The sequence below is a fragment of the Ochotona princeps genome, chromosome 22 (genome assembly GCF_030435755.1).
Source record: "Ochotona princeps isolate mOchPri1 chromosome 22, mOchPri1.hap1, whole genome shotgun sequence".
Classification (NCBI taxonomy): domain Eukaryota; kingdom Metazoa; phylum Chordata; class Mammalia; order Lagomorpha; family Ochotonidae; genus Ochotona; species Ochotona princeps.
The window spans coordinates 37,764,614-37,790,271 of NC_080853.1; the positions used below are offsets into that span (position 1 = coordinate 37,764,614).

Below are 25,658 nucleotides of genomic sequence, written 5' to 3' on the forward strand. Positions count from 1 at the left end.
TCTTAACACCGAGGGCCTCAGGCAGACCGTTACTTAGGATAAGACCTGGGTCTGAGAATAGTCTTAACTTGCCACGGTAGACAGATTGAGTATTTACTAAATGAATCAAAGAATAATGTCTCTTCAGACTTTTCAAAAAGAATAAGCAGAGACAATAGTTAATAATAACCTGTTAAAGAAATGTTGAATTAGCACGAAGAGTCTCATAACATGCTTTCTCAAAGAAAACGCGTTATTTAGCAAAATATTTACCTGTGTGGTGATATTTCTTTCCTTTTGTCTTTTATTGTATCTTTCTGCTCCAATATCTGCAAAATACAAAAATTTCTATAAAAATTGAAAGGCTTTTCTTCTTATGTATTTTTTTAAAGATTTATTTATTTATTTATTTAGATTTATTCATTTTATTACAGCCAGATACACAGACAGGAGGAGAGACAGAGAGGAGGATCTTCCATCCGATGATTCACTCCCCAAGTGAGCCGCAACGGGCCGATGCGCACCGATCCGATGCCGGGAACCTGGAACTTATAGGTCTCCCACGCGGGTGCAGTGTCCCAATGCATTGGGCTGTCCTCAACTGCTTTCCCAGGCCACAAGCAGGGAGCTGGATGGGAAGTGGAGCTTCCGGGATTAGAACCGGCGCCCATATGGGATCCCGGGGCTTTCAAGGCGAGGACTTTAGCTGCTAGGCCACGCCGCCGGGCCCTTCTTATGTATTTTTAAAAGTTTCTTGCTAAAAATTTCTAGAACCAGTTAGAACTAGAAGAATGAAAGTGGAGACTAGTTGTAATTTATAGATACTAATAATGTGTTAAAATATTGCCTTCACTGATAAGTTTTAAAGGGACAATCTGTCACCACAGGATATTTAAATGTTTTCATCAATCCCTCTGAAATCGAGATAATATGAAAGAGTTCCTCAAACAGTAGAGCTAATAACAAAAGTGCAAAACTTACTGAGCTATAATTGACATTTTCCCATGTAAATAAATGGCACATATAAATAAAATACATAAGAAAAATCTTATATTTTTATAGACTCATTCATATGTTACAGTGGATGCCAAAATTAATATAACTGAGTGATACAAATATCTGAGAAATGTAGATTAGCATAATTTTATCAGGCTTTGAAATTTGAGAAAATGATTTTTAGTGATTTTTTAAATGAATCAGTGCAATGAATCTTTTCATACATTATATATAATGCAGAATGTAAGCACAGTTATGTGTATTTAATTTTCACAAAGTGCTTGAAATTATTTAACTTGCATCTTTAGAAAAATTAGTCTATGAAGATCTGATATGAAATGATAACACTATGATAGGACAATTTCACAACAGTATTAGGAGTGTTAATTACCAATTACTATAAACTGATTTAATGCACTGCAAAAATGATCTCTTTTTTTATGAGATGAAACATGACTTCATGCATTACATACAATTTCATAGCCTAAAGAATTTAAGTCAGGAAAAATACATACGAGTTAGAATTGAATCCTTGCATAAAGTTATGAGCTTATATGGTTAAAGCTAGTTCGTGAATCTTGAAAGGCAAACTGATAGCTCAGCCCATTGGGTTTTTATTACATGGATGGAAGAAGTGGGTTGCACTTCTGGTTCCAGCCCTGGCCCATCCTTGGCTCTGCCCATTGGAGGCATCCGAGAGTGAAAAAGCAGATGGTAAGACTTCTTTGTGCCTGTTGTCTCTTTTTGTTGGTCTCTCACACCACTTTTTTAAACAAAAAACTTAGGAAAAAGAGGCCATGAACTTTCTGTTATCTTCCATTTTGTATTTATTAATTCGATACTTCTTTTGTTCTTTCCCTTACTGATAAACTTTTCAGGCAGCAGTCTCGCAATTCTATATTCTGTTCACGTTGCAAGCCAGCTCTTACAGAAACTTATCTAAGGTTGATATTTAGTTCTTTGTCAAACTAGAGAAATAACACAGAAATTTTAGATAAAAATTTAGGAAATGCATGGTGATAAATGCATTAATGTTCATATGCCTAAAGATCACACATAGTAGATATAATTATATCCATTAAGATATTTCACTAAGTTTACAATATCTGAGGAAACTTTATCTGGTTTGTCAGACGATCATCTAGAGGCTGTTAATACTCATTATCAGAGGCAATACAGCATCATAGTCCGCTATATAGATTTTAAAAAATATTTATTTATTTGAAAGAGTTTCAGAGAGCAAAGGAGAGAGAAGGAAGGAGGCAGGGCAAGGGAGAGACAGATTTTTTTCTTTACTTGGTTCACTCTCCAGATGGCTACAATCTAGGACTGAGCCAGTACAAAGCCAGGAGCCAGGAGCTTCATCGACGTCTCCCATGATGGGAGGCAGGGGCCTGAACATTTAGTCATTAGCAGGGAGCTGGATTGGAAATGGTGCGGCAGGGACATTAATCTGTGCCCACACGGGATCCCAGCATCACAAGTAGCGAGTGGCTTTACTCACTGTGCCAATGCTGGTGTCTACCATGTGGGCTTTTAAACTAAACAGGCCCAAGTCCTGGTTCTGATGGTGTACCTCTTTCATGAATCTGCTATGAAAACGAGACAATCTATTTAGCTTAGTGTTTATTACGTATTGTTTAATAAAAGCTATATATTCAAAATTATACAGTTTGTTATATGAGATCGGCTAGTTTGAAGGACTTCAGATACTTCCAAGACAGTATCACATATAAACTAGTAGTTTCAAAAGAACTATGGCTAATAAAACATCGAGATGTCATCTGTGATTAGAATTTATTAACGCTTTGCCTATAATGTGATTTTACTCTCAATTACAGATATTTCATCAAAGAAATTACTAGCCTAATTACATGTTTATCAGAAATTTGACACTATTAAATTATAGTCACAGTAAATGTTTAGTAATTTTTAAATTCCTCCGTCACAACTAGAAAAAGTAAACTAGAAAAGGCAGATTCAAGTTATCACATTCCTCCAAGTAAGCAGTATAAAACCTATAAACTACACTATTCACAGAACATCCAGGCACAGGGTAAGTAGAAGTGCCATGAGTGTTTGAGCGGGAATTAAAGGAATAAACTACTCACTACCATAAAACATAAGAAGGTGGGCCTGGTGTGATAGCCTAGTGGCTAAATCATTGCCTTGCATCTCTCAGGGTTCCCATATGGGCTCTGGTTAGTATCCTGGGTGCTCCACTTCCCATCCTCCCTGCTGGTGACTTGGGAAAGCAATAGAGGATGGCTCAAAGCATTGGGACCCTGCACCAGCGTGGGAGACCAAGAAGAAGCCCTTGGCTCCTGGCTTCGGATCAGTTCAGCTCTGGCTGTTGTGGCCACTTGGGGAGAGAACCAGAGGCTGAAAGATCTTTCTGTTTATATCTCTGTGTAAATCTGACTTTTCAATAAAAATAAAATAAATCTTTTAAAAAATAAGAAGATAAGGGCAATTGGGCATTATTTCTAGCATAATATGCACAATCCAAAGTAGTTCTGAAACTACAAAAATGTGATTGTTTCTAAATTTTAGGCTTTTCAACTAAAGATATGAAGTTTTGGGCCCCGGCATGGTAGCCTAGCAGCTAAAATCTTAGCGTCTTTAAAGAAGTCTGTGTGACTTATTCCATTGGTTTTCAGTGGGAAAATGAGTATAAAAACATAATAAACTTTTCTATCATAGAAATGCAAGTCTGGTTCTCTCTGCATACAGTGATAATGGGGCCACTCAGTGAACAGGAGTCGGAACTTTTAAGCTGCTCTTTTGCTGATTCCAACACAATCACCCTCTGCATTTGTCCCAGGGCTCTTTCCTTATTTTTGCTCCCATGAACCTACTAGTATGTCTGCTCCAGCAGTATTCGGATTTACAAAATTTGGGCAAAAGTTTCCTCTTCCAGTCCAATTATATCTCTACCTTTGTCCTTTAATGTTCCCAATGACTATTTTTTTTTTTTCATGAAGGATGCCTCAACTTTCTTCCAGAGCTGGTGAACTTTTTTTTTCATTCATTTGTTGTATTTAAAAATAATAATGATAAAGAACTGACCAGCAGGGAAGCTGCAGAGTATACATCAGCACATTCAATCTGGAAATGCTTTCTTTAACTTTAGCACACTAACTCTACTTCCACAATTTGGGGGACAGCCTTAAATAAGTCTCAAGAAAGCAGTTTTTCTTGTCTGTCATATTTAATTAATCAATAAGCATCCTGCAACCACATGGGAGACCCGGAAGGGCTCCTGGCTCCTGGATTCGGATCGGCTTAGTTCTGGCTGTTGAGGTCACTTGGGGAGTGGATCCTCAGCCGGAAGATATTTCTCTCTGTCTCTCCTCCTCTCCGTATATCTGACTTTTCAATAAAAATAAAATAAATCTTTTTTTAAAAAGACTGCTGTAAAATTACAGGGTAGACAAAAAGCCAAAAGGAAGAAAATGTCACTAGTGCAGTTTCTGCCAAACATCATGCTGCTAAAAAACAACTGGATGAAAAGCAAAGGATGTTATCAATCAGCTGGTGGTTTGTTCTTTTAGGATTTAAAAAGATCTAAAAGTTTAGAATAGATGTTTTGTTGATACACTGCACAAGCTTTAGTAATGTGCTTAACAAAGTTTATTGTTACATGGGTGCTCATTATTGTTCAACTTGATGAATACTTTTGCTTTTTCACCTTTCAAATTCTACAGTAGATACAGAAGGCAAATAAAATGCAATCTCTAGATTTAGTTAGCTGGTGAAAGAGATAAATCTCTTTTCTGAAACTGTGCTTCACAGAACAATAAAAACACAAGATGCCATGAGAAAGGGATTAATAAATTAAATTCTGTGTATTTTTGGGTGAAGCAGAACATGCTGGACCTCAAAGGAAGGACAGCGTATTCTGATGCACATTTATGGAGGTACTAGGAAAGAGGATGGGATGGCAGTCCATTCCTGCAGACAGGACGTCCACAGGACACACTGAGAATGACGTAGAGGTGAGATAGCCGGATATAGTGAGTAGGTAATCATTTGAAATGGTTGAAATGAGATACGCATGCAGCCAAAATGCAGTGGAAAAAGAATCTAGAATCAAATTACAAGGTATTCTGAGTGCTTGAGAAGATGTTAGAATTTTATTCTAGACAAACTGGATGTTTTAACAGGGCAAAGCCATAATTAGGTTTGGATGTAAGAATATTCTTTCTGGAAGTACCACAGTTTACATTAGAGACTGGAGTGCCAGAAACAATGCAGCTGTTTTAAAAATGAAGAGAGTGAAAATGTATCATTAAGAGAAGTACTGAGGATGCAGAACTGAAAGAATTTGGTAATGAATAAATAAATAAGATTAAAGGATTCTGTTCATTCAACACCAAAGCTAAGAGAAAGCTGATGCCGACACAACACATACTCTTAATTTTGTTCTTTTCTGGAATAGTGACTTGCACTAATATATCCTCTAGTGATGCTGGGCATTAGAAACGAGGAATGAGTTGTAACTTACAATCTTGAGGGTAAATAATTGACACTCTACAGCTATTGTGTTGTCAACCCATGATGGTTGATAGATTAGGTATATTAAACATGCTTCTGACTTTATGAAATTTTTATTGCATGATGGGTTTATAGTGATAAAATCTCACTCTAAACTAATGAGCATCTGAATATATCTAATAAAGCTCTACTACACAAAATACATAACTCGAATAACTGAATAACAAGAAAAGAAATAACATGAGTAAAAAAAATGAGCAAATGAACTGAACAGACATTTCTCAAAAGAGGATATACACATGTCTAAGAAGTATATGAAATAGTCCAACATTACTAAATACCAGGGAAATGCAGATTAAAACTTCCCTGAGATATAATTTCACACATATCAGGATGGCTGTCATTAAAACCATGAGAGGTAACAAGCGTTGGTAAGAATGTGAAGAAAAGGAAAACGTTGTACAACATTGAAGAAGATGTAAATTGGCAGAAACATTATGGAGAACAGTGTAGACATTTCTTCAAATTGCAAAAAAACAGTCATTGCATTATCAACAAATCTCCTTTCTTGGTATATATGCAAAGGAATTGAAACCAGCTTGCTGACAATCTAGCTTGACTTCCATGCTAATAGCAGCCTTGTCCACAGCAGCCAAGGAAACAGCCCATCAATGCATGCGTGCATAAAGAAAATGTGGAATATACACATACATACTACAATACTTTTCTGCCTTAAAAAAGAACATTAATGCTATTTGCTACAACAAAAATGAAGCAAAAATAAGTTTGGCAAGAAAGAAAAATATCACATGATCTCACTTATATGTGAAATCTAAGCAGAAGAGTAGAACATAAATAATTATTACTAGTGAATTAGGTTACATGAAATAAAAAGCCTTCTTGATTGATCTAAATATTTCACTGATCCCTAATGTAACACTCAGTCGAGCGTCTCTTTAGCAGTCATCAGTTCCATCATAACACCTGTTCTCTCTTGCGTCTCTGCAAGGAATGATGATGGTAAAAGTAGCTTAAACATTCCTGAGTTCAAAATTTATTCAAAACAGAATTTGTGACAGCAAGAAATTACTGAAACAGTTGTGGATTGACTCGGGCTGCAACTCGGGCTCCTCTGCAACATTTGGAAGATCTGGTCTTTATGTGATTGTTCTCTGAAGCAGAGAGGACAAGCCATGATCTCTATGAGATCAATATCATACTCATCCTTTTAAACTTGGGTGGAGAATCACTGGGGGGTGAGGAGGGAGTTCTATGTTTCAGGGGACAGAGTTGCTATTAACCATTGCTTTCTTTTGGTTAACTGTAGAAGCATGAGAAAGTGAGCAGTTACTACTAGAAAAAGACAAGCTGGAAGACACCCTAGCATTTGGGTGTTACGTGGTCAGAACTCCCAGTGCAGTTTTTTATCTGCCTTATTTATGTAGCTTATACCACATTAAATTGGCAGTTAGAATGGCAGATAGAGAATAAACACACTATAACATTTACTTCATTTTCTGCACCATATGTTTGGGTTATGTTGCCTATTCTTTTCTATCATCATCATCATCAACTATTTATTTTGAAGATTTACCAAAAGGGTAAAATAATCTTGGTAATTTTCAAAGAATCTTCCCTAGACAAATACAGAGTCAGAGACAAACAACACATAGGTAGACTCCAAATCCAGAATATCGAGTGAAAAAAATGGACTCAAACGTGATGTGTAACCTTGCAAGTCATACATAATAAGTCAAAAGGGGCAAGCATTGAGAGCTAGAGGGTCAGGGCAATAAAAAAAAAAGAGTGAAGTTAAAGACTATTATATCTACGAATCACAGGTTTTTGGGGACCAGCTTGTACAGCAACTGCCTTCTCTTCAACTAGCTACCACTCTGGGTCTGTGCACTCTTGCACTAAATCGGTATGAAACCTTGGTCGATCCCAGCCAAGAGCCAATAACACAGAAAGAGCTCTGGAGTCATCAACTCCCAGCTCTGTCTCATTGCCTCCTGTTCACTACCAGCAGCCAAATTCAGGTTTCTGCCCTTGCTTATGCACTGAATCTATTTGAAGCAAAAAGATTTTCCAGTAACCACTTTCATTGCTTACTTGCTGAGCTTTACCTAACGTGTCCATTGTCTTCTAGTATTTGACCACTGCTATCTGTTCTCGTCTTCTTAGCACCTTTTCACCCTGGACTTCCTTGATGCTACTCTTTCTAACTTTATCCATGTAAGTTCTTTCAGTTCCCACTGTGATTGCTCTGGTTTACAACTTCAAACTTTCTCTGGTCTTTTCAGTGTGCTGCTGGTTAGATTATCCCTGGACCTTCTGCATTAGAATCCATTGCAGTTATTTGGGGAGTGAAGTAATGGATGAAGAATCTCTTTCTCTTTGGGTCCCTCCTTCTTTCTATATTTATTCTTTTAAATAAAAATAAGATGCTTTTAAAAATATTTTTTAATTTGCTGAGGTCTTCTTTATGTTAATAATTTCTGTAGTTTTAGAGTATAATTTATGCATTTCTTTTATAAAATATTTCCAAGTATTATGCTCAATTTGATACTATAATAAATGGAATTTTTCTTAATTTTATTTTTTATTTGCTCCCTGAGACTCCAGAAAACTAATTTTTGCACACTGATATTTTATCCTGTCACCTGTGGATATAGTTTTACCTATCCTTTCCAAGCCTGATTTCTTTTGTGGTCTAATTGCCATAGCTACATCCAGAATAACGTTGACTAGAAACAGAAAGAATGAACAATCTTCTCTTATTCCTGACCTTAATAGTAAAGCATTTAGTTAAATATTTTTCAGTAAATTTTTAAAAAATATTTTTTGAAGATTTATTTATTTTTATTAAAGAGGCAGATTTACAGGCAGAAAGAATAACAGAGAGAAAGATCTTCCATCCACTGATTCACCTCCCAAGTGAATATCCAAATCCAGGAGTCAGAGCTGAGCTGATCCAAATCCAGGAGTCAGGAGCTTCTTCTGGGTCTCCCATGTGGGTGCAGGGTTCCAAGGCTTTGGGCTATCCTTCACTGTTTTCTCAGGCCGCAGGCAGGAAACTGGATGGCAGGTAGGGCAGCCAGGACAGCAACTGGCATCAATATGGCATCTTGGTGTACGCAAGGTGACAATTTAGCCACTGAACTGTTGTGCAGGGCTCATCATTAGATATTTTACTTGTGGGTTTCTCAAGGTATTATCAGGTTGAGGAAGTACTTTTGTTTAAAAGGCAAAGTGATATACAGGTAGGGAGGTGGAGAGGGAAAAAAATGAGGGAGAGGAAAAGCATGGGAAAGAGGGAAATGGAGGTGGTGGAGAGAGAAAGCGAATGTTCCACCAATACTTACTCTCCAGTTGGCTGCAGCAGCCAGGAGCCAAGAACTCCAAAAGGTCTCCACCTGGGTAGCAACAACCTGAGAACTGAGGCCATCTGCCGCCTTCACAGGCACATAAACAGTAAGTTGGATCAAAAGCCAAGTAGGCAGTGGTCTGAAACAGGATGTCAGTGTTGACAGCCCCAAATCACAAAGCTATTGCGTTTTGTTAAATGCTTTTCAAGCATGATTGAGGTGTTTCTATGGTCTTTGCCATTTATTCTTTTAATGTGGTGTTATATTGACTTTTGGATTGTAAAGTCATTTATGGTTTAAACTCAAATATTTCTTAAACTAAATTAATGATGAGTAAATTATGTGAGGATTGGTAAAAGATTTACTCAAGCAATGCTCAGAGAAAGAAGAAGGTAAAGGAAATAACATTAATTTTTCAGGTAGAAACTACTCAGGAAAGGCTGATACTTTCTAAGTAGAGCATTATTGTATAAACACTTAGGAAGAATATAAATACACTTGCAATAACATTTTTCAATCAACCAAGTCCTGTATTTTCCTTTGAATTCCTAGAATTAAATCATCATTTTATTTTTTTTAAAGATTTATTTTATTTTCATCACAAAGTCAGATATACAGAGAGGAGGAGAGACAGAGAGGAAGATCTTCTGCCCTTTGATTCACTCCCCAAGTGACCGCAGCGGTTGGTGCTGTGCCGATCCGAAGCCAGAAGCCAGGAACTTGTAGGTCTCCCACATGGGTGCAGGGTCCCAAGGCTTTGGGCCGTCCTTGACTGCTTTCCCAGGCCACAAGCAGGAAGCTGGATGGGAAGTGGAGCTGCCGGGATTAGAACCGGCACCCATATGGGATCCCGAGGCACGTTCAAGGCGAGGATTTTAGCTGCTAGGCCACTGTGCCGGGCCCCATCATTTTTTTTTTTTTTTTTTATTTTTATTTTTATTACAAAGTCAGATATACTGAGAGGAGGAGAGATAGAGAGGAAGTGGAGCTGCCGGGATTAGAACCAGCGGCCATATGGGATCAAGGCGAGGACCTTAGCCACTAGGCCACACTGCCGAGCCCGCCCCATCATTTTAAACAACACTTAATCTTACCTCAAATAGCCTTCTGTAGTAAGAATAACTGTAATGGTTTCCTCCCATATTTGTATTCTCTTCCTTGCATCCCTGAACTCCTCTCCTCCGCCCCCTTACACACACACACACACACAGACAATTTTCTCCCAAACATTGTCCCAAGAAAGAATATAATTTCTTCTCTTTATCTATTCTTATTGGATCTTTCCAAATAGTTTTACACAAAATTGGGTTAACTGAGAATAGAGCTGCTCATTTCTGATTTTCTAGTTGGTTTAAGTTCTCAGTATTGTTGTAGTGAAAAAGTTCTATATAGAATCCTAAGGACAAAAAAACTTACATTTAACTGTGAGTCCAAGAATAATCAGTATCTCTATTAACAGTGACAAGGGCTTCATCTTCTAAGCAGCTCCTCCTAAAGCCAACAGAGGCAGAACTAGGTGGCTGGCCCACAGGCTACTTCTGCTCAGTTCTGGGGTGGGGCAGTCAAGACGTGGTTGCTAAGTAACCATTTCCTTATTGGTGCACCAATGGGCTTCCAGGAAGTTCCCTTAAAAATGGAATGAAGGCGGCTACTCTTCAGAGCAGTCTGCAGGAAGGAACCATATTGAGTCTGCTCTTTCTCTGGCTGGAGTCAATGGATCTAAATTAATTATGTGTTGCTCCCTGTTACAAAAAAGTGCCAGAAGCACTTTTTGTAAGCACCCACATTAATGATCCTCTGTGCAGAGTTACCTGGAAGTTCTTTTGTTTGAATCTAATTTACATAAAGTGAACAGATGTCACATATTTGGAAGTTCTTATTTGTACAGGTATAATCTGTACTTACGGGAAACTTCAAGTACACAAACTCACATGACATCAGCCCTTAACGTATCATCTGTAGGCTGTACAATGAATACGTGGATCACAGCTGCTTTGTTCCCAACCTAGATCATGATCTTTATCCTTTATTCAAATTAGGAACTATTGAGGTTTTACTAAGACAAAGGTAAAGTCTTTTTAAAAAATACCTTCGTTACTACTTCAAACAACATGGACATTTAACAAGCATCCTAAGGCTACTATAGATCAAAGTGGTCATTTATGAAAAATATTAAGAACACTCGGCGCCATCCTAGTTAAGAAATTGTATCTACAACTTTGTACAGTGTGTCCAGATAACTACTTCAGAAATTTTATTGTCATAAATTTATAGGTTTACTTCCTTTGTTAGTTTCCCACAGATGGAGTAAAAAACAACCATAAATATAGTGGGTTTGAATATCACAATTATATTTTCTTATAGTTTTAGACCCAGGAACCCAAAAAGCTTCTTACTGACCTAAGGATAGTTCCATCTCGAGGCTCTTGGGAGGAATTCATTCTTTGCCTGGAATTTGCCATCTTCTAGTGGATGCCAGTACTTTCTGTCTTGTGGCCATATTGCTCCAATCTATGTTTCTTGTAATCCATGTTACTTGTCTTCTATTCTTTACATTGGTTTGTTGCTTAATAATAGGAAAATGCATCCAACAGGCATTGTTGTCATTGTGACAATCCTCTAGATTGTCCTGAGAAAAACCCAAATAGGATAAGCCAATCACTGCTGGTGGCCTCTTGATAAAGTCAAGAGATACAGTAAACAGATGTTTCAAGATATTAACATAGTACAGTGTTATACATAATACACGTTTTAATAAGTAGGAGTGGCATACTAAAATAATAATAGTTTAGAAAATATATGAACCATTAACAGTCATTTGTTGTCATTAAGGATAATACTGTACGTAACTGTATGTGCAATACTTTTCCATGATTGTCAATGCAGGAAGTATGCTGGCAAGAGCATCACCACCAACACATGGTGAGTAACATTGTGCTATGACATCACCAAGTGAGTGGAATCCTTCAGCTCCATTATAAGGTTATGGATCCCCTATCACATAGTGGTCTACTGCTTGTATTGCTATGTGGTCCATGACCATAATTTAATCTCCCATTACTTTCTTCTTAAAAAATCATTCTGATTATCAATAGGATTTACCAGCATAATTCAGGATAATCTCAAGAATCTGTACTCTTCTCTATAAATTCCCTCTTGCCATATAAAATAACCTTCCTGGGCTGGTGCAGTGGCATAGCAAACTAATCTTCTACCTTTGGTGCTGACATCCCATACGGCACTGGTTTGGTCCTAACTGCTCCATTTGTGATCCAACTCTCTTTCAATGGTGGGAAGGCAGCAGCAGATGCCTCAAGACCTTCTGCACCCATGTGGAAGACCCAAGAGACACTCCTGGATCCCAGCCTAGGACTGGCCCAGCTCTGGCCATTGTGGCCATTTGGGGAGTGAACCAAAAGAAGGAAGATCTCTCTGTATCCCTGTCTCACTATAATTCTTTCAAGTTAAATTCATAAATCTTTAAAAAAATGAAGTACCTTTCACACATTTCAGGCATTAGGATCTGCATATCTTTGACACTATTGTTCAGATTAACTTAGTTCTTCATGCATTTTATTTCACCAAGGGATTTAAAAATAGTATATTCCTTTTGTATTTCTTTAAATTGCCTAGATGTATTTTTTTTAAAAAATGGTTTCATGTGATATCTATTAAACATTTTTTCAAAAAATGCTTTTTGGTCCAAATTTGGATCAAGAATTTTCAGCAATAATCTGGCCTCCTAACTCACTGAGATTGAATCAACTTGACCCATGTTCTCCTGCTTTTCTTCCTTTTTATTCAGTAATTTTTTGAATCTCTACTTAGTATTTTAAAATAATTTATCCTAAAAACATGAAATGGTTTTTTGCATTTGTATTTTAAGCCTAATTTTTCTTCTTCACCCTTTCAAAAAAGATTTATTTATTTTTACTTGAAAGTCAGAGTTATAGATAGAGGGAAAGAAAGAGAGAGGGGTGAGAGAAAGAAAGAGCGCTATCTTCCATCCATTGGTTCACTTCCCAAATGGTTGCAATAACCAGAGGTGGGCGGGTCTGAAGCTGGGGACCAGAAGCTTCCTCTGGGTGTCCCACGTAAGTCAGGGGCTCAAGGCCTTGGGCCAACCTTTGTTGTTTTCCCAGGCTATTTGCAAGGAACTGGATCTGAAGTGTGGTAGCCAGCACTTGAATCAGAACCCATATGGGATGCTCTACTGCAGACACAGGATTAGCTTATTTTGGTACCATGTTGGCCCCCATCAGTTTTAATTCCATCAACTTTTTCTTTTTTTATTATTTTCTATCCAAAACTTTTCTTTCTCTGTGTGTATCAATTTTTTGTCACCATTTTAAAGCATTCATTTCATCTCTTCCCCTGCCCCCAAGTTCCCTTTCACTCTGGTATCTTTTGAACAACTATACCACCTTCTGTACTTTTCCATCAATTCCTAAACACGTCCTAAGAATAGTTCATCATCACTACTTCTGACTCATGGCCTCAGCTGTGTTCTTCAACTAATTTTTATTTACACTAATTTATTTACACCACGAATACAATAATCTTTTTCTCAGTTCTTATATTACTTGATCTCTGCAAGACTTTCGACTTTTAATATTACAAAACCTCTTTGGAAATACATTAGAGTTTCTCTAAACATGAAATGATTATTAATTTTTCTACTGGATTGTTTACAATAATTAGCTGATAGTTATATCTGACAAGATAAGTTGATGCAGTGTACAGAATGAACAAGTACAATCGTAGACATGAATGGTAGTCAGGGAGTATCTGTAGTCATAGAGTTAAACTGAGTTTACTGCAGTGCTAGGGAACAGTGGAGATTCCAGCTTTGTACAAAAGATTACATTCATGAGGCATAGCAACACATTTGATATAAGACGAATTCATAAGCCCAAAATGAGAAATACCATACATTTTATCTGGTTAGTGGCAGATGACATACAGAGTATACACACACACACACAGCATATAAGCAAAATTGGCATGTTGTGATATGACTATTGTTTATAAACCTTATCTATATTCCTGAAGAACAGTAATCTTTCTACTTTTCACCTGAATAACTCTTTATGCAAATGAGCATTAAATTTGTAATAATAAGGCAAATTCAAAATGTTACCACACAACTTAAAAGCAAAAAAAAAAAGGAAGAAAGGAGGGAGTAAGAGGGGGAAGTAGTATATTTTCAGTATCTATGAAATAAATGTTTTATTCATAATAAATTAAAAACATGTAAAACAGAGTGAATATTAATTTCTAGATGGAAATATTCACCAAGAGAGAAAAATGAAAGAAAACTAAGTTCAGGGGAAGAAATGAGAATTCTGTTTGTTACATAGTACATTTCTGACACTTTTGAAACACATATATGCTTAACACTTTTGAATGATAACAGTACTTTCTCAGAGCAATTAATATTAAATTTTGAACAAGCACCTTATAAATAACATTGCCTTAACATTAAAAAGTTATGATTATTTTGGCTTTAGAGAAGGGATGATCTACAGTTTAATGGTTCTTAAAAAGCACAGTCAGATGTACTGGTCCAAGATTGGAGTGCAAACAGCTTCCCTGATTCCAGGGAAAGAGAAAAGTGTCCAGCGTGACACATGTTCCTGCAGACACCTTACATATAGCATTCGAAATAAGAACTCAGTATTTTTTTCCATGAAAACTGTAACTGTCAGAGCATTGTGTAATATCATTACTCTCCTTCTTAACCATTCTCTGAAACTTTCACCTTTTCTTCCTAATCTTCCTATTGGCATCACTCCATTACCATTTCTTATTTATTCTACTTTGATAAATGATGGAGCAAGAATGACAAGCAGATCCAAAGCTCCCCACCACTTTTGGGTTCTTCGCTTGTATGACCGAAAGCAGGTTCCAATCCCTGCATCACTGAGACACCCTGGTGCCTGCTGCTTTATTCCTTAGACACCACCTCAGCTGTCAACCTACACAGGCCAAACTTGAAAAAAGCCTCATTTAACACCCACCACTTAAGGACCCTCAGTCTGTAAATCCCAGTCTGTGAGAGCACAGAGCTTGCTAGCAGGTGGGAGGTGGGAAGTGGCTCCCCAGTTTTATATCTGAGTAAACCCATTCTGGCTGGAGTGTGTTGTGTGCGTGCTATCAATAACATCTCTTGAATCAGTGCCCTGATCCTTTTTCTACTGTCAATGCATGAATGCACATTTCGATTACTAGCTCAAATGTCCTTTCCTCATGGAAGTCTTTCCCCCGGCCAATTAAATGTTTATATATTTCCCAGCACTAAAAGTAAAACAGAGTGATAACAATAACGAAATAAAATATTTTTTTTAACCTTCTGAGAGTGTCCCATTAGTGAAAACAGGCTATTCCTTATACTTCCTCACGGGCTCGCTCTTTTTCTCTGTGAGAATGATGTGTTCCAGACAATCGTCTTCCTAACTCACGTCACACAGCATCTGAACTGAAGACAGCACGCCCTTTTACCACGGGCACCAAATTAGCCTCCTCGTCAGAAAAAAACAATAGGTTTGAGAAGAGGAGGTTCCTAAACGTGTTCCTAATTCTAGGAACCCTACCCCTGTCCCTGTCGTGGACTTTATGGGAACACATTTTCAGAACTCTAACAGATTAGCACTACCAGCATCACTACTTCAATGAAGGCGTAAAACGAGACAACCTGTCTCCGGTGAATACCCATAGGAATCTGTTGTGTTTGTAACACTTGGTACTTCAAAGTTTTTTGTTCCTAACTTTCTGGTTTTCACATCTTTTGAGCAGAGTGGTTTATTAGTGTTCTTTCCAAACTTCATCAAAGTGCCATGAAATGTGTTACTTTCACTGCAAGGTTAAGGAACTCACCGCGTGGGTTCTGGATCTCTTTCCCAATTCTTAAACTTCTTTTGGTCTTATTTGCCCACCAAGAATAAAGCTTCAGAGTCATTGGCAGAACGCCCCCTCTGACAAGGCAGTCCGACCAAGCGTGGATAACTCGCGCTGGCTCAGCATCTTCTCTCACCTCGCCTCCTCAGGTACCTGAGGGAGCTTGGGCACGTTCTCGCCCCTGTCAGTCACCGGGCGCACCTGGCCCCGAAGGCCACGCCCTCAGGCGCCCGCGCACCGTGGGGGTCCAGCTCCACGCCCCGCCCCTCGCGAGGCCGTTACCCGCCCCTTCGCTCCATGGCTCCGCCCTTCCCAGCTCCCTAACGTCCTCCTCGTCGGGCCCGGGCCTGCGCCTGCGCCTGCGCTCTGGAGCCGAAGTCGGGGCGCGCCTTGGCAGAATCCGGAGAGCGGCGGGCGCTGCAGCCAATGGGCGACGTCGCTGCCCAGCGGCTGGAAGGCGGGGCCTGCGCGGGTGTTAGGTTAGCGCGAGGCGTGACCGAGTTGACAGGCTCTGCGGTGCTGCTGTGGCGGCGGCCGCGGGGCTGAGGCGGGCGGGAGCCGGAGCCGGGCGCGGGCTGAGGGAGGAGGGCGGCGACTGGAGAGCGGCGAGCGGCGCGGGACGCGGAGCCTCTGGCACTTTTTTTTTTTTCCTTCCCGAGTGCCCGCTCCCACGCCACACACACATACAACCATACACACCACACACACACACACACACCCTGTGGTGTGGAGAGAGGAGAAAGGTAACCAGCCCGTGGAGTCCTGGGGGTTCGCGGGGTGGGGGGCTGGGGTGGGGGCGGGGGGTCAGGCCGCCCGAGCTCCCGCCTCGCGCCCTCCCGCCCGGTGCCGCCTCCCTCCCGTGGCCGTGTGTACACGCGCACAGGCACGCGCACAGGCGCGCGCACGCCGCCCAGCACGCGCCCCCCCCCCCCCCGCACCTGCAGCTCGCGCACGTGTGGGCGCACGCCCCTCCAAGGGCCGGGGCGGCGTGACCCCTGTCCGGTCACCTTGGCCTCGCCAGCCCTGGGGATCCCCCCACCCCCGACCCCTCCTAGGCGTGGGCGGTTCTCGGGCGCGGTACAAGTTCTAGAAGACCCCGGCCGGGACTTTGGCACGCCTGGCTGGGGTGGCCCATGCCTACTGGCACAACTGGGGCTGCAGGTGCCGCTGCGCCTCGTTCAGTATTTCCTCACCTGTGCTACAGGCATCCCCTCAACTCTCAGAGCTTCCCCCCAGCTTCGGGTCTTCAGGGCTCCCCTTCGCCGCTGTGATGTGATTTGGGAAAGCTGAAACTCCAGGGGAACCCTGGAAAGGGGAGCATCTTGTCTGGAAGGACAAATGCCTTCTGAGAAGTCTGCAGGGACTTTCCTCCGGAGTGTTGGCTGTTTATATCCCATTCATGCTGGCATTCATTCAAGTTGTGTAGGGTCAGGTTGTGTGACTGATGTCACCCCCATGGGCCTCTGCCACCCCACTGTTGCCTTCCTCGAGGTCTAGCCAGACCAGACACATTACAATGTGTTTTCCCCACCCAAAGTGCGCTCTGTGTCTCTCTGGCATCATAGATGATATTCTGTTGTAAAACTTGAGTTTTTACCATTTTCCTCCTTCCTTTTCACAACTCTGTTCCTCTTTTTTTTTTATAGACACATAGTAAAAAAGTACTTGCACTTGAACGCTAGACACACTAACCTGCTTCAAGGATGAGGCAGTGTGCAGTTTTCTTAAATAACTCATCTTTACAGAAGAAGGATGGGGAGGGGTGAATTGGTTGAAAGTTGATTTTCTTGACAAAAGCTCTGCAAACCCTAATTTGCAAGTTGTGATTTTTAAGAACATGAGGGCTAAAACGGAAGAAAGAAGGGAATTAATGTGTGGGAAGCAGCAGTCTTTTGTATGGGGCCCACTTCACTTGAGCGAAGGGCTGAGGAAATTCTTTGAAAATAACCACTAGCAAGATTGAACATAACTGAACAATTAAAATGATCTTTAAAATGTTGAAAGGTTAGCTTATACAACATTTTAATATGTTTAAGTGCTTATGGGCATTTAGCTAAAAGTTCTGGTGTTGGAAAATAGTGTTGAAGGTGATAATCTGATAAGTAGTGCAAAATTTTGTTTTGGTAGCAGCAGTTTCAACACACTGAACAAATATTGAAAATTTATGCACATTTTTATTGGTAGTTGTGAAATGTTTGGTTTGTATTACTGATGGTAATGAACACAAAATAACGGAAAACAGACATCATCTCAATAGCATGAATCATTGATGAAGTTTTTGTGAGTACTTAAGTATTTTTCTGTCTTAATAGAAGACAGTCTTCCTAAAGCAACAGTGTTATAATGGTTCCTCCATTTAAATGCTGCACACTTGGACAGTGATAGCAGGGATTTAAGAATTTACATTTCATTCTATTGTTATAACAATCAAGGAAATATCAAATAATACTTTCTGAAGAAGCAAATTTATAAGAAGGCCATTAACAGCAGTTTTTACTCACTGAAGACTGAGATCTTATTGCATGAAGTGTAATATTAAATAGTTGTAGTTTGAAATTTTCCGTGTGTATGTCAGGGTGTTTTTTTTTAATCAGTGTCTTTTCGGAATATTAATGTGTAAAACATAGCAGCCGCAGGAGCGGAACATTTCAAGTGCAGTAGTTGGAGACACTGGCAGGGAGCACGGCCTTTTCCCTTTGTGCACTGGAGAGCTGATAGCACGGTGTTTTGCAGAAGTTATTTAAATTTAAGGGAAGGCTTGCCTACCTCGTTGAAATGTCAAGACGTTCTGTAAACATAGTTGTGTTTTAACTCTGTAGCATCTAATAAGCAGATCTGTCTATTTACATGGTTGCTCCGCAGAGAAGCGATTCATTGTAGAAGTAAATGATTTTTTAAAAATAAAAGTTTTATGTGATGCTAGAGAAACACATAACTGCATTCCAGTACCACATGATAAATAAACTAGTGTTTTTGAGTTCTAAAATTGAATATTGCAGTCTAAATTATGTCATTGTCTTCTTGTTTAATGATTTATCTTGTTTGTTTTGTGGCCGCAGTTAAGATTTTAAATAAACTGAATGACAGAAACCAGGTTTTGGTTTTAAATATTTGTTCTGATAAGAAAGTGTGAATTGCTTCGTAGCATCTTCAGTCTCATCAGGAGTACCGTAACATCAATTGGTGAGCTGAGAGGAGCTTTAGCAGCTGCTGGTCATCCACCATTAGGTCATAGCTCCGAGTTTACCATTCCCTTAAGTTTGTTGTTCCACCGAGACCCTGTTTCTCGATACCCCACAGAGGATGTGACTTTTTCATTCACAGGGAAAATCAATACCACATGAAGCAAACGGCCCTAGCAGCCTCTTCAGATCTTCATTGACCTGTGTCTTTACATGTCCTTTGGCTCTGTTCCCAGCCTTAGGGGAATGGTTTTCTTTTTCATTCGTATAATTAACTCCTCTGCTTGGTCTGTATAATCTATCTCCTTTGTTCTTTGAGCTCTTGTATCATCAATTCATTCACTCTTGTGTGTGTTTAGTTTTCCTGGTGTCTTCAGGTTTCTCCCCACTGTTTATGACAATACTCAGGTCTTTTGCTGAAGGTGGTTTTTCTTCTCCAGGGTGCCTCATTGTAGTTGATGGCTGCTCAGACTGTCCTGGACTTCAGTTACAGTCTAAGTGATTTCCTAAGGTCATTCAGTGACAGCAATGTTGGTACTGATGTAAACACAGTGAACATTGAAGTTTGGTTTATGTGAGCAACACTATTCAGTCGAAGTTGAGTGAGTTATCTCATTTGATGTGAACCACAAATCCGATGAAGTAGCAAATTGTGAGATAGTTACTATAGAATCAGGAGCTAAGAGTGCAAGTTACCAGGGTTTGACTCCTTGTTACACTATCTGCTAGTCATGGAACCTCATAGTATTTGACCCTTTATACTTTCCTTGTCTGAAAGTTGGGAATAATTAGGATAAAAACATTAACAACTGTATCAGTTGCTGGGAAGATTTCAGTGAAATGACAAATGTCAAACACCTGGTATATAGTTCTTTATAAATGATACCTACTAATCATTATTTCCAAAATCCATTTCTTTTTAAGTATTTTATTCTTAAAATCAAGATGTGCATTCAAAATGTTATCTCCACCACAAAGCTGTGTTTTATTAATTAGCATTATAGTATTGAAGAAATGTCTTGGTGGCTTCCTGTCTTTTGCTATTTGTGAAAAATTGTTTAATTCATATAGACTTTATTTTATACCTTTATCAGATTTCTCCTTTGTTTGAGTTTTGGGGTTCAGTATAACTTTTGTACCTGCACCATATATATACACCACCTGACACACAGTAGATTCTCAATAGATGTTGCTTCAAAGACTAAATAATCTTATTTACTTCTTGGACTGTCACAAAAGAGTTTTCTTCCTCAGGCTATTTAAAATTTAATTTTTTTCCAACATGTAATAAATTTGATATGTAAAAGAGAAAGCAATAGGAGAGGAAAGGTGAGAAAGAGTGCTGCAGTCAGCTGGTTCACTTCCCAGGTCTCTGAGGGGGTTAGGGCTGAGCTGCCTGGGCTGTACTGAAGCCTGATCCAGGACCTTAATCAAGGTCTCCCTCATGGGGGTCAGGAATCCAAATACTTGAACCAGCCCCACTGCTTCCCTGGAAGCCAAAGTCAGGAGTCAGAAGCCAGAACTTGCTCTGACCAGCAGAGCCAGTAACTTGGATAGGGAGAGGGTCTGAGGATGAAGCACCTACAGGAGACCAGTGATGGTAGAAGTCTCTGCCAAGTCTCTTTATAGCTCCTTCACCTCTCCTTATATACTCTTCTCCCCACAACCTCACTTAGCAGGATATTGGATGCAGATGAGTCCAATTAGTCTAGGTGTTTTTAGGCACAAGCCCAGCTCCTGTTTCTGCCCAGGCTAACGAGTACTAATCAGCTCCTTAGCCCACAACAAGAACTGGGCATCAAACCTAGTGACTTCGCTGTGGGTCATCCCAGTTTGATATCTTTTAACACTCAGATATGGAGTCATTGGATTTGTATTTTAGTGTATTTCAAGACCATACCAAGTCTTTAACATGATTAATATTTAAAGTATAGAGTAATTCTTGAGCTTAAAATGAAATACAAATGAAGATTGTGCTTTTGTTTTGCAAGAACGTTTACTGAAGATGACCTTAGAGGAGAGACGCAAAGAATACACAAGGGACTACGTTACCCTGAACACCATTCCATTGTGGAAGGAAGAGATGAAAGACGAGAGCCAAAATGATGGTAAGTTTCTCAGAACATTTTTTAGGTATATGTTGTTCTTGTTTCTTTGTGACTCCTGTATGATAGTTGTTGCCGAGAATGAGTGACATTCAATAAATAAATATTTTTATTATTGTGCTTATTTTTGCTTGTAGGTTGATCATATTGTTTTTATTTACCTTTCATTTGTTAAGCTTCAGAAAGTGTATTAATATAATTTTTGTTCTGAAACATATCCTGCTTATTTATGGTACTTTTAAAGTTCTTGTTTTGTTTTGCTTTGGTTTTGCCCTATCCTCCAGTACTTGGAGCAGATACTATTAGGGATCTGGTACTTCGGTGTGATGTTTTAAATTTACTTTAATTAGTTTTATTTGCACTAGTTTTCTTTATTTTAAGAATTGAATACAATTACAAAAAAATTAGCCAGATTAAAAAAATGTCAGTAGTATTTCACACAATTTTAGAGGAAAATATTTGTATGGCTTATTATTTTGTACATGTGAAGCACTTATACGACATTACTACTTATAAGTTTTTATGTTTGATCACTCTAGATTGTAGTAATATATAAGTGAACTTTTAAGGGTTAGAAAGGTACATGGGAAAGTTTCTAGAAAAACCATAATGACATTAATGTTTAATATGCTCAACTTTGAATTCATCTTCATTAGTGTTAATGATCTTGTATGTCAGCTTTAGACAACAGGATGCTTTTAAGGATATCCAGCAATTGAGAAAGAAAAAAAGTTTTTTTTTTTTTTTAAATAGACTGATCATGCTGATTTCACAGATTATGATCTTAGATATGTGGAGCTACAGAGGGTGCAGGGTACTATAAGCCAGGAAATGAAGATCAGCATGGAATTTCAATGGAGAAAATCTGTAAAAAAATAGCCAAATTAGGTTTTGATGTCTGTGAAAACAGCACTTTTAATTGCGGTTTGAACTTTATACTGTTATAGCTTGTCAATTTCCTGAGGGTGTAGTATTTAATATTTTTAATGAATTTTGCCTCTTGAAATAGAGGTAGAATTCTGGTGCTACCAAAACAATTGGCAAAGCAGTCGTTGAGATGCAGGCTGCATTGCTTAATGTGGGTGTTGCTCACCTCTGCATGGAAGGTTTGATTTCCTATTGGCTTCCTCTTTTTGAAGTTCAGCAATAACAGTGTAAGGTAGAACTAGCATGTTAAGAAAACTCAGACTTGTGGATTTTCATAGATATCCAAACTACATCTCCTGTATTGGCAAAGACATGTTTCCAGTAGCAAAGAAATAGTTGTTTTCTGACCAAATGCTGTGTAGTTAATTGTCTTCCAATGTGAACTTTTAAGTACCCTCTATATTTTTTTTCTTCATATTTTTGATTTTGCAAATCCTGCGTGGGGAACTAGGTGATGTGATAGAAATTGTATTTCTGTATGATAGTGTTTTATTCTTTCCATCTAACATTGGAAGTGTTATTAGCTTTTATGAATTAGAAACCGATAATTACCTTTTTAAAAAGGAAATGAGATGGTTTAGTCTTCATTTAATACTTATTAATTTCTTTATAGAAGCATACTACAAATGTACTTTCTTGTGTTTCTTACTAAGGTCTCAGTTATAATAAATATTAGGAGATTTTAGTGTTTTCACAGTTTAAAATACTTTGTTAAATATAAATTTACAAAAAAATACAGGATCATTCTACAGCTGGCTATATTTGTATATTTTGGAATGTTTGTGCTGTTGTTAGATGTTTGTATATATGTGCATGAGAAGGTATTGATATTTATAAATGTTTAAATTTCTTTTTTTGTATAAATGAAATTATTTTATTTTTTCTGTATGACATGTAATATTTTTATATAAAATGCGTTAACATTTTAATATCAGTTTACATAAAAATTCTATTATTTTCACCTGTTTCACATTTGGCCATATTTATTTAGTCAGTGTCTTAATTTGGTTCTATTGTTATTATTTTCCATGACACAGTTGTGTAGGTATGGAAGTTCTTCCCTCTCCCTCCACTGCTTCCCGGCTCATTTTCCCCCTCTCACCCTTTTTTCCCGTATTATCACAGTGGTATATCCCTTCAGTAACAGTTTAACCCTTTGCTATGTAGATGTATCTTATGGCGTGGTAGGTATAAGCAAAGGTAGAGATTCTGATGTCATACTATAAAGACATATTTCAATGTTTTACTGGGAGTCCTACTTTTATTGCGGAGTAGAGGTGTGTGCTGCAGAGTATGTTTAGCTCTCAGTATGCTAGCCTCCATGGTACAGTTATCTATGAGAATATATGCTATCTGTTTGTTTACCTATATCTGTTTATTTTGTGCTTTACATAAGTGCCATCGTCAATCAGAAAAACATATTTGTCCTTCTGGAAATGACTTGCTTCATAAACATAATAGTTTCCAGTTGGAACTAATTTGTTGCAAATAGTAGTATTTCAGCTTTTTATAGCTGAGTAGTATTCCATAGAGTAGATGAACCACAATTTTTCTATCCATTCATCTGATGACAGACATCTGGATTGTTGCCATGTCTTCTAAAAATGATATTTCAAACTATTAGAAGAGATCTATTTACAGTTGTTATTTAGTTTGTTTATAGGAAATGAACAACATTTTGAGTGCTGCATAGTATATGGATTGTAATGGTTTGTAATTACTTGTGGTTCAAAATCATTGTTGTGTTCATTTTATTGGAGAGAGGGAGAAGGAGAGAGGAGATGAGAATGAATCTTTGCATCTGCTTGTTCACACCACAAATCCTTATGTAACAGCCAGGGTTTGCTCAGGCAGAAACCAGAAGCCTAGAACAACTGGAGTCTTTACTATGGGTTGCAGGGACCCAGGGGTTTGAGCTGTTGTCTACTGCCTCCCAGGATGTGAATTAGCAGAAAACTGGATCGGATTTTGAGTAACTGGAACTTGAGCCAGGAACTCCAGTGTGGGATGTGGGTCCCCAAGTTGTCAGTTTGACTTGTTGTGCCCTCTACTTACCACATACCTGTTTGTTTTTTAAATTAAAGATCTTTTGGCTATAACTACGTTTCCATGGGAAGGTCTTGGGAATTTTTCTAAAGTATTTTCCTGACTTTTCAGATGTTTTAATTAAAAGCTTGTTATCGTAGTAGAAAACTACATAAAAAAGGTGCGGAATGTTAGAATGTTTGTGGTGATTTTTATTTTTACTTCTCTTGAAAGGAAACAAAAAGAACTAAATAAATTAAAATTTGTTTATATGGAAAGGGAGAAGCAAGTAGATAATGTTATTGCTTTGACTTACACTGCCTTGATAACGTGGAACTTTGTGTATCAGAACTAAGTGTGTAAAATGATTGTTGAAAAAATCTTGTCTCAGACCTGGAATGGCCTTTTCTGTGTAGATTGGTACGGTCAGTATTTTAAATAAGAATACCTCTGAGGCTGTGTACAAAGATAGTTCTTTTGTTTGTAACAATTGACATTTATAAATAAATATGTCCAAATATGTATATATATATGAGACAGTATAATGAATTTTCATGCATCATTACACAGTTTCAATAATAATATATGCCTGATTCTATTCAACCGGTTATAGTATTCCCTGTGTCTTCCCTGATGATACTCATGTGTATTCTGTTGATTTTCTATAAATGTATGCATATGTGTATATCTAATGGGAGGGACACATTTTGACATTTAAATGGGATGACAATATTGTTATTATCTTTAAATCTCTTAGTGCAATTAAATAACCAATATTCACACTTTCCCTATTTTTTTCATAAAGGAATTTTATTTTGTACCGTTCACTTGTTTGAATCAACATCTAGAGTCCACATGTCACATTTAATTGATATGTTTAGTATGTGTCTTAATGCACTTAATTTTGTAAATTCTTTTTTATTGGAAAGGCAGATTTACAGCGAGAAGGAGAGACTGAAAGATCTTCCATCCTCTGGTTCACTCCCCAAGTGTCCACAAAAGCCAGAGCCAGGCCAATCTGAAGCCAGGAGCCTCCTTTGGGTTGCCTATTGGGTGCAGGGTCCTAAGACTTTGGGGCATCCTCTACTGCTTTTCCGGGCCACAGATAGAGTGCTAGATGGGAAATTAAGTAGCCAGAACACGAATTGGTATCCATATGGGATCCTGGTACTTTGAAGGGGAAGGATCAGCCAATTGAGCAATTTTGCCTGACCCTTGCACTTTTGTTTTTAAGATTTATTTATTTTTATTGGAAAGGCAGATGTACAGAGAGGAGGAGAGACAGAGAGGAAGATCTTCTGCCTAATGATTCACTCCCCAAGTGGCTGCAACGGCCAGGAACTTCTTTTCCAGGTCTCCCACGTGGGTGCAGGGTCTCAAGGCTTTGGGCCATCCTTGACTGCTTTAGCAGGCCACAGGCAGGGAGCTGGATGGGATGCGGGGCTGCCAGGATTAGAACCAGCACCCATATAGGATCCCAGCACTTGCAAGGGGAGAACTTTAACCATTGCACTATTGCACCAAGCCTGACCCTTGCACTCTTACTGTTGTTATTTTTCTCTTTTATAATCCCTTGTAATTTATTTGTTGTGTTTATTAGGTTCTTTGTCCCACAGAATTTTTCACATTTTGGATTTTTAAACTCTTTTTTGTCTGTTACGCAAGTGGCTTTGAAGGCCAGG

The 25,658-nt window shown here is 38.7% G+C and overlaps 1 long non-coding RNA gene across 1 annotated transcript; it reads right to left on the minus strand.

Moving 5' to 3' along the window:
- Positions 1-249: 249 nt before the first annotated feature.
- On the minus strand, positions 250-15,851 carry LOC131482957 (uncharacterized). Its single transcript, XR_009247434.1, has 3 exons — positions 15,717-15,851; positions 11,241-11,469; positions 250-308 (listed from the first exon to the last, which is right to left on the minus strand). It is a non-coding gene; the product is annotated as an uncharacterized LOC131482957 (long non-coding RNA).
- Positions 15,852-25,658: the final 9,807 nt, after the last annotated feature.